The sequence below is a fragment of the Emydura macquarii genome, unplaced genomic scaffold (assembly GCF_026122565.2).
Source record: "Emydura macquarii macquarii isolate MOO-44397 ecotype Brisbane River unplaced genomic scaffold, CSIRO-AGI_Emac_v2 contig_212, whole genome shotgun sequence".
NCBI classification, from domain to species: Eukaryota; Metazoa; Chordata; order Testudines; family Chelidae; genus Emydura; species Emydura macquarii.
The window spans coordinates 7,186,426-7,197,195 of NW_027130349.1; positions in this window are offsets into that span (position 1 = coordinate 7,186,426).

Here is a 10,770-nt window from a genome sequence, read left to right on the forward strand (position 1 = left end):
ACATATCATCTCCCTTTTTTCCTTTTGTCTCCTCTTTGGTGGCATAACAATAAAAAGAGAGGCAAAGAAGAGGGTTCCCATGCAGGCAAGAAAACGATCATTTTAATATCTCCCTTCTCTATGGTGGGCCTCACTGTAGGAGACTCCAGAGAACAAGAGTCAAAGAAATATGGAGACTTTAAAAGGACATAATGAAAATGGCCCCCACTATATTGGCCAATAATGGTGTGTTAAGGAAGCTCAGAATGCTCCAAACTAAATCTTGATAGTAGGGAACATTGCTTCTCCCTCCCCTACCCAGTCTGAATCTATAACTTTTCATTGAAATCCTTCACCAAGTAAATGGAAGCATAATGATTGTAGGTCCCTAGGGCTCTCCACCTATCCTGTACTTGAATGGATCACAACAGTAGACAAATACGTTATATTTTCTAGGTTAAAGCTCTAAGTGGGAGAATCAAGCATAAGTGATTTGAAAATAGTGGAAGGAAATTCTTGATTTCAAAAGAGATGGGGCCTCAGGGAGGTGCATAAAATTATTTAAATTTCCAGGCTGGTCCAACTCGATTGATCTTTCAAGGTTTCTAAAGAGCTTCAGTTGCAAGTATAATGAAGTGTGTACATCACTAGTGATCTCTTCTATAAATTGGCGGTATTCAGAATAAGGGACACACAATAGCATGTAATAAGATTCTAATCCATTGTGAGTGAAATCAGAAACAATGGGTGTATAATCTGAGGGGTTTATCATGGTCTCTAGAACCCTCCCACACTGGAGGTTAAGCTAGTACTTATATAGTATTTTTTTTCAATCATTCAGTTTCTGCCACCCTTATTGATGATGTAAAGTGGCTTACTCCTTGAGTAGTCCCAGTGAATTCAGTGGAACTATTTCAAGAATAAGCCACTTAGCAATGTCAGGAAAGGTAGTGTGATCTGGCCTATAGTTTTTTATGCACCTGGCCAGCTTTTCATCATGCTCCATTAACTGCCTCATCCTCATACAAAAAAAAAGTTAAAATGAAAACAAATCCTAAGGCTTCTATTGAGCTTAACCAAGGAAGAGAAAAAAAACAGCATTAGGTAGACAGATTTGTATTGCATCTCAAGAGGTGGTGGATAAATGTCACACTGAAGCACTGCAGGAAGGGAAGTTCTGGGCAAGGAGGAGGAAGCCAAGCCAGCCTTGCAAACTCTGCCAGCAATATCAAGTCTAGAGAAGACAAAAAGGGATCAAACTGTCCTTACAGAGGGATCTTGACACTGAGGCAGAGGACATACAAAAGGGGTGGTCTGAGTAGCCCTGTACTATGACCCCTAGAAGCAGCCAGGGCTGTGGTAAGGGCTTGGGCTGGACTTTACATTCTTTTATTGTTCATTTGTTGATCAAGTCAAAGACCAAGAGAGGATGTGATTTAACCCAAAACAGGCTAAATTAACTGTGTCTGAGACTCCCACTTTTTTAGTCTGTGTAAAGGGCTGCAAATCTTACTCAAAATTCAGGATCATGTATTCATTTAAATCCATAAAGGTGGCTAAATAATGTAACATGGAGTATGATATGAAACCCTTTGCGCTTGTAAGAAAGGATTATGTAGTAATAAATACATTACATTAATTTTAAGAAAAAAGTATTCTATTCTTCTGAGCTTTAATCAGATAAATTCTACTGAAAAGCCATTCACAAATGCTTTTCAATGAGAGATAACAAGTGGAATCACAATGACATCTGGAGTCATACAGAAGCAGCTTGATGAAGAAAAATGACATTGGACCTGTATAAAAAAATATGACAAATAGAATTTTCAATAGACAAAAAAGATAAGGTTGTCATGCTGAGCAAACTATTTACAGCAGCCAAGTTATTCATCAAATTTAGCTCTCTTTTCTGTTTGCAGATTGTACAGGGATGGATCACAATTTCCATTAATTTGTTCATTCACTATTTTTCAGTGGCCTTTTTTATGCAAATCTATTTCTGCCTATGATCATTTCAATTAATTATATTGAAGATACAATATTCACAATTTTACCTATTTTCTTTGAACAATATGGCATGTTTCTAGGATGAGTTGCATTCCTCAAATCAAGTTTCTGGCCTCCGTAGTCACAATTAAGAACTTGAAATCTGATTTCTGAAAATATTGAATAGTTGCTTAGCATTTTGTTGTGCTGGCAGGCATTCCTGTCACTAAACTTGCATAATAAAATCCTGAAGGAATTAAAAGACAAATGTGCACAACAAGGTCAAGTTTTCTGACCTTGCACTGTACCAAATATTTTTATAGCAGATATTAAACTGCTAGATACCCATATGCAGGATGTTTTGTTTTTGTTTTTCCCTATGTGTCCGAACTAAATGGTGCTTGGACATCAATCTTTTTTTCCAAATACGTTTAATGTGGAGATTTTTGAAGTCTAGGATCCTTCTACTGGATTATATATGGTTGGCTTCATGCAGACAAACCCAATTTACCATTAACTTCTCATGAACTGACACATCAAAGAAGCCTTCTTCATTGGAAAAAAATGGCATCTTTCCAGATCCCATAGCTTCCTATTTTGTTCTAAAAGTTCTATAGAGTCTCTTTTCCCTTCATTTTGGCAAGTTTATCAATGTGCTCAAGCCTTGATCTGCGCAGAGAGAACACAGGAAGCAGGGTCTATTAAATGGAGGGCAAGATGGTGGTTTGTACTGATGTATAGAACACCTTTTGCAAGTCTGAGGAAGCTTAACAAAATTACAAACTGGATGCTTACTAGAAATTTCTTCACATCAGCCACCACTGAAATACAACCACTGCCGGAAAAGGATGCATGAGCAGTTATAAAGGGGCACAATACAATAATTTATGACCAGAAGAGAGGAATAATTAGATGGGTAGAAAACAGGATGAAGCTCCCTCAATCAGAACTCACACTAGAATAAACACCATCTTCTTATGAAAACTGACACACTATGCTATCTCCTGTGACTGGCTTCCTCAGTTAAGATTCATCTCTGCATCTGGAATACAATGCTGGAACATTAGCTGAATCCTAACTCACAGGGAAGCATGCTACCTATGAAATCACCAGCACAATGTCTTGAAGCATCTAGATTTTCCTTGGAGGCAGGCCCAGATTAAGATATAAGAACTTTAGGTCCTACTCCTGGAGTCATGTGACATCAAAATCTCAGGTTTCAGTCAAAATAAAAATAAGTCTTTAGCACTCCTGGTTATGAAGAAAAGCTTTAAAAACATGACCCGTGTGTAACCAAGGCAGTGACATCTTCCTGAATCTGCAGCGAGCCTGAAACAGCAACTCTCAGAGATGTGATCTTTCCCAACAATCAAAATGGGGTGTTAGCTCCAGGACCCACTATTCTGAGGGACTTCATCAACACCACCTTAAGATAGGACTATGTTTGTAGCAGCAGTATCTGGGGGGTATCATGGCTTCCCAGCTGACTTGCAGGCTGCCCCAAAATCATGTGTTTTCTGTGCCCCTCTTGCTTTGAGCAATAGTCTGTTGGAAAATTGGTAAATGGCTGTGTAAATAATTCCTTTAGACTCACCTTCTTAAACCATGATTCCAAAAAAGTAACCTTCCATAAATCATTAATGAAATTAAATGAGTTGGTGCATGAGGAATTGATAAAGCACATCTGCTAATGAATTTTTCTTCGGCATCACCATTGACAACAGCCAAAGTAATTAACATTCAGCGGAGTTAAGGCTTGGAATACTATTATTTTTTAAATGGCACAAAAGGAAGTCACCTACCAGATACAATGACTTTATACAGAGCAGGTAGGGACATTGCTGAGAAACTAAGTGGTTCATTTGCATAAATCTTCACCGCAGAGGACATTGCAGAGATTGTAAGGTCTTTGAGGAAGTGATTATCTTTTTGTTGTGTGTTTGTACAGCACTTAGCACAGTAGGATCCTGGTCCATGACTTAAGAATCTACTGAGTACCCTTATAGATTTCCCAAGATAGCTACCTCCAAAAAGGGACAATCCTAGGACAATCTGGACAGTTGGCAACCCTAGTCAAATCCCGCAGCCCTTGGTCATTTGAGTAATCCATTAATTTCAGTGGGACTAATCACATGATTAAGGGCTACAGAAGTAGGGCTTGTTTATTTCAAGAGATAACAATATAATCACTTCTTGCCAGCTGTGTAAAGTGGAGGAAAAGCATGAAGGTGTATAGTAATGCATTTTTTAAAAACCTGCAGGTTTTCGGGTTTTTTGTTTTGTTTTATTCACCTTTCTTTATGATGTCTAAATAAATTACTCATGTTTGTGGTCGTTTTCTGTTTATATTCCAGAAAAAAAAATATTGGCAGAAATGTTTGTGGAGACTATAAATTTAAGTGAACATTGGAGAATATTTTCAGAAAACAAAGATTTAACTCATAAACACAAGTATTCACACCAGGAACCTGATTCTAAGTGATATATACAGCCAGTCAAGGCATAGAAAAAAAAGACCTATAATATCCTATTAGAATTAAGAAACACAGCAGTACTTTTAAATTTCAGATCAGGACTACTTGCTGTGAACTGCTGGTGAACAATCTATTATTAATTATGATTATTATCATCATTATTATATTGCGGTAGCTCCTAGCAGTCTCAGTCATGAGTCAGAGTCCCATTGTGCTAGGTGCTCCAAACCAAGTAAGTTATTTACTATGGATCATTCACTAAGCTCTAATAACCTTGTTTGTGTGCAGCTGCCTGAACTCATTTGTTATGGTTAATGGCAACTCATCCAAGTACAGTATGCAAATGAATTGAGGAGGTGGACAAGGAGGAGAACAGAGGCTTGGGGAAAGGAACCAGAGGAAGGACAGAGCAGAAGAGGTGAGGCAGAGCCACAGCCAATGAATATTTCACAGGTACCAGCTAGTAAGTGTCACTGAGTAATGTGTGCTCGTTAGAATGCACTAATCTTACCACAGGTAGTAAGTGTGCACTGTAATATATTCCATTTGCTCGTTACCACTAATTGACATGTACATTTTGATTCCCTTTTTGTTTGTTTGTTTCTGGCCATGTCACCCAACGCTGCTGTCACCTTATTTCATGTTGTTTACAAATGATGGGTCTCTTTAAACATTCTACATAACCAAAAAGCCACAGACCACGAAAGCCTTAAAAATATAAAATATGTATCTGTGAAAATGGATAGAAGGATTTTATTTCTAGTAAGATTGATAAGGGCCAAGGCATGCAACAGATGCAGTTTTACTTAATTTATCTATACCTGTAGAACACTGACTGTAAACAAGCCTTTTATGTCATGTTACATTCATACTAAACAGTTCAGCACCTCATTATTGGTACGCAGGTGAAAGAAATGCTGATAAAGTTTGTAATCTCTATGGAAATTGCTTAACTTAATGTTGTATTGGCATTGGCACATCTGTCAAGAGCAGCAGCTGTTCTGGAGAACAGAAGATTCTTTCTGATAAGCCTCCTTTTGCTATTTACATATGCTGCTGAGCATGTGGTTTGAAGCTTTACTCTAATAGAAATCAGAAAATTTACACCAGCAGGATACTCTTCTCCCCATATCCTTGTAGGATGACTGCATGTTTTCTTTTCAAAATCTGTTCAAAGAATTGTAGACTGAAACATCCTGACAGGCAGCTTGCAGATCTTAAATGTACAACCCAAGTATGGGGAGATCACATTGTTTACAGCTTGCATGATATTGCAAATACCTTCGGAAAAAGTGGGCTGGTGTTGGAGAGCTTAATGATTCTTAATGCCTGCACAAGTTCTACAACTGGGTGAAGATGTCTGAATCTGTTTGGGCCTAACAGTTCACATTTAAAGCAGATATTTTCTTACACTCTGCAGCAGGTGCTATCCTATTTTTCACATCAGTCCTAGAAGTAACAGCCACACTAATGGTGGTACACCTAATGCGGACATCACAGTACCAGGAATGGATTGTACCATCATTCCCTATGACATCATATAATCTTGATAGCTGGAGCTGGTACTTAGAGGAATGACATCACAGTATGTCAAGACAACAAGCTCTGTATGCATGGATACTTTTCGCAATTACGCCTCAACCTGGGCTGGTATCTATAGCAGTCCATTTGGAACAGGCTACAACATGATACTTGTAAACATGTACAGAAATACAGATCAAGTAGGACCTTAATATATTATTTAACTTGACATTCTCTATTGCTGAACATTAAATTATCTCATACAGTGATTTTTAAAAACATACAGTGCAGACTCATATTAGATCTAAACTATACTCTTAGTTATAACTCTGTGGTTTCACTAACCTCAGTGGGATTGAGATGCAACTAAGGGGTTGACCCCCACACTGCATTCAACTCCACTTACTTTGTGGCTAACCCTTGCCTCTCTGCATCTTTAGGTGCCTCCTTTAAAAAATCAAGCCCTTGCAGCTTGATTTTGCTCCCAGTAAAGTAGCATGAGCAGTAAAGATGGCTCACAGGGCATCTCAGACTTTTCATAGTATATACCGCATTTTAACAGTGTTTTGTGAGCATCTCCCTTCTTCTTAGCATAGCATTCCTTTAGCAATTGCAACAGCTGCTCAGATGTAAAGATAAGACTAGGGAACTGTTTAGCATCAGACAGTTTTGCAGCTAATGTAAACCAGCATAACTTCATGGCCTGGTTTTGGATACTGAGTTGTTTTTTATGAGACTTAGAAGATAGAGACAAGGTTATGTAATCAACCAGGTCACTACAGACCCATGTCTACTATTCTGTAAATCAGTGATTCCCAACCTTTTTGGCTCGAGAGCCACAGATATCATTGTTACAACCCTGAAGGGCCCCCAGTCTCTGCCAGCAGCCCTCCTGCCATTCCCCCATTGCAGCCAGACAGAAGAAGTTCAGCGAGGAGCACTGATCTCCCGTCCACTTGGCAGCAGCAAGGAGCCTGCATCGGTCCTCAAGCCCCGCAGCAATGCATTCCACCTGGTCTTTAGTCAGCGGCTCCCTTCTGCAGCCAGTGGGAGGGGAGCAGTGGGCGATTTAGAAAGCCCACGCGGGCCACAGGTTGGGAACCACTGCTGTAGATCACTGTTCGAGAATGGCTGTTACAACACATTTTATCTGTATGCAGTTCATTTACCAGCATTCATTTCTATGAGTATTAAAACTCTCTGTATCATATATTTTTTAAAGAAGAAACCTATGTCTCAAATTCTGAAAAAGTGACTTATTCATGAAGCCATGTGGTCAGATTTTGAGACCATGTTATAGTTTCTTAAATATTCTGAGTTACTAAAATGTAATCTGATGGAAAGGAACTTTCAAACTCTGCTCTTATGATTTGTCTGTCACCAGAATCCCTACTGTCCTACAATAAACAGTTGCTTGTTGTTTCCGTTATATATAATTTACCACAAGGACAAGGAGTTATTATTTTTAGTAAACAATCAAGATAATTAATGACTCATTTATAAAAATTTATATATAAATTATAGTAATCTAGCCTTTAATTCCTAAAAGCCATTACAGTGACATGTTTTGCTGTAGTTACAAGGAACGCAAGCATGAAGGTGCTTGTTATTTAACAGCAATAGCTACTAAAATGCTAATCCACATTTATTAACAACCTTTGGATCTAAATGCAAGGCCTTTTCTTTGATTTAGTTTTCTTGTAATAAACTCTTCACACAGCTCTACACATCCATTGGGTATCGGAAGGTAAAAAGGGGCAGGAAGAGACATATTCCGCATAACCACCTTTTTAGTCTACTCTTGCAGATTAAGAAGTGAGAGTTTTCTTTGTTTTTCTTATACATAGATTTTAAAGCCAGAAGGAACATTTATGATTAGATTATACTGGGAAGTGCTCAGATATTACGTTGATGAAGCACATGCAGATCGATCATATATGGTTATAGTTGAACATTCTGAAGAGTGTTGAATATATTAATAACTATGCTAGCTGTCTACTGTAATGTGGATGAAATCATTTAGAAAGAGAGAACTGCATGCTTAAATCCCTTTGGGAGGTGGATCTGTACATGCATTTTGGGTAGTTTAGCCTATTCCAAATACACTGAGATACACACAAATGCTCAGGTACTCTGATGATAGGTCTGAAACATAGATAAACAAATATGTACTTCTGATGAGTTTATTTGGGTTTGTAAAGGCACCAAGATCCAAACTGCCACAGGGCATGGTCATGCTTCAATCTAAGGAGTCAGTATTGTCACAGATAGTTCAAAGATCCTTGTTCTGGTTTACAATCACAAAACAGGCTCCCTGCTGATTTCAGCACCTGACGGCAGCAGATATATAAAGACAGTACAAATTGTCCCCATCTGTCCCTCATCCTAGCTATTGGTAATCAGCAATACAGCAGGCTCCTGTGTTCCATTGTGACTACATACTAGCAATCACTGCACTACAGCATTGAAGTACAGAGGGCAATCCTGAGTTCAATGTATGAACCATAGTGTGAACAAACATGGGTGAAATTTTTCATGCAAAACCTTTTTCCACTGAAAAATGCAGATAAAGCTTGATTGAAAATTATTAGCAAATTTGGGTCCATCTCGAAAATTTTTTCAATTAAAAAAAAAAAAAAAAGAGAAACATTTCAGAAATGTCCAAACGCTTTGACTTTTCATTTCAGAAAGATGTTTCGTTTGGGAATTTCCCTCATTTTCATTTAAACATTTTTGTAATACCTTTTAAAAACCTTTGAAATTGAAACAAAACAGGTGATTTTGGTCAACATGAAAGCAAACTACTTTTGCCATTTTATTTTGTTGCTGAATTCTCATTTTTTCTCATTCTCATTCTCATTTTTCTGAAAGGAATTTATTATTATTATTATTATTATTATTGTCATTATTATTTTTCAGTTCAGCCACCAAACCAAAAAAAAAGGGTTCCACCCAGCTCTCATTTGACTTGGAAGGTGCTACTCACATGAATAAGTGCTCACCAATGTGTGTAAGGACCCACTCTGGCCCTAAGAAAGTATTATCTCTATTTTACAGATGAAAAACAGAGGCTCAGCTTTCTAAAGGCATTTACGCGTTGCTCTGTTCAGTGTTGCAATGCTTAATCTGTTGCCCAGTGGAAATTTCAGCCCCATAGTTGGCCCCCATGGTCTCCATACAATGCATTGGGAAAGTTAGGGGCTTATCAAAGGGATTGTCAGTAGTTGGCCAATCAAGCGAAGAACTGCCTAAATTAGCAACTGCCTAGAAGTGAAACACTGAGAAGAGGGAGGAGAGCGGCTTATGTACCTAAGCAGCTGGCTGATGGGCCAGAGATAGGCACCTCTCTCCATTCAGCTGCAAATCTTCTCCTCAGTTAGGCATCTAAATCAGGTCACTTTGGTAGCTCACGCGTCTCTCTCTCTTGCTCTTTCTCTCAGTCTCTTGCTCACACTTATGCCTCTCTCTCTCTCGCTTGCCTTACATTTTCCTGTGCCCCTGACTGTCTTTTGAGTGGGTGCTCTGCTGTCGCTTCACCTATCAGTGACCTGCATCCAGCACTCCCAATATGGGGGATTTCAGGTGACAGCTTTTAGTTGTGTTCTGAGAATGCCTATGGGATCAAGCCCCACTGGCAAGATGGGCGTTCCCATGCCTAGTTTGAGAATCCCACTTTGGCTTGAGCGAGGGCTCTGAGCAACTTGTTAGTTGTTGGGTGGTTTGCAAACGTTGACTGAGGGAAACATAGGTGCCCAGGGGACATAGGTGCCTATGGGGTCAGGAAGCAACCAAGTAACTGCTTTGAAAATGTCATTGGTGTCTAACTGCTGGAATTAGGCTTATCTTCATGGATCTGGGCCAGAGAGGTCCAATGTGTCTTACCCAAAGCTACACAAACAAACAAATGGTAAGGGTGTGAACTTTACTTAGAAGTTCCTGGATTCCAGAGTCTGGTTGACTAGAGATCAGGCTCCTCTTCCATCTGGTAGTCACAACAGAGTTTCATATTGTTTGTTGATAATGTGGGGGTAGGTTTTCCATCCCGGGCAATTTTTAAATCAAGATCAGATGTTTTGCTAAAAGATCTGCTCTAGGAATTATTTTGAGGCAGTTCTATGGCCTCTGGTGTACAGGAAGTCAGTTTAGATTATCACATTTTTCCCTTCTGGCCTTGGAATTTATTATTTGATTTGTGCAAGCGTCTAGAAAAGCTTAGTGCTTTCAGAATGTATTTCAATATCCAGGCATGACTCCACACTTTTTATAGGACCTGGAAGTATCCATTTGACTGACATATTTCTGTACCTATGCTGAGTTATGCCTAGTACAGATCCATGAAGGCTTTGTAGACCATTTGCATTCTTTCTGACAGTACCAACTTCTGGAGGCATCACTGCCAGGAATGAAAAATTTGCCTGAATACAATAACACTTCATTCAAAAATACAGAAAACAACACGACTGTTAGAGAATTAAAAAGATGCTGCAGTCACTGGGCTGATTAGAAGGACATGATTTATGAAATATTTCAGACTCTTGGGACAACATAACATTTTCGTTCAGGAAATTACCTTTCCTCCAGTTGAATTATGCTGTTGCATTATTCTCCTCGTTCTGAGCAGTTACCTTCAGGAATGATCAGCGTTGCAGTAGTGTTCATTTTCAGACTTCTATCCTGTAAGTCTAGCTATGAAAATTATCATCCAGTAAAAGTGGCCTTTAAATCTGGGCCACTTCCACAGGTTTTCCATTGTAGAACCATTGCATAACCACAGCAACTCTGAATCCCGCACACACAATAAATTGTCTGA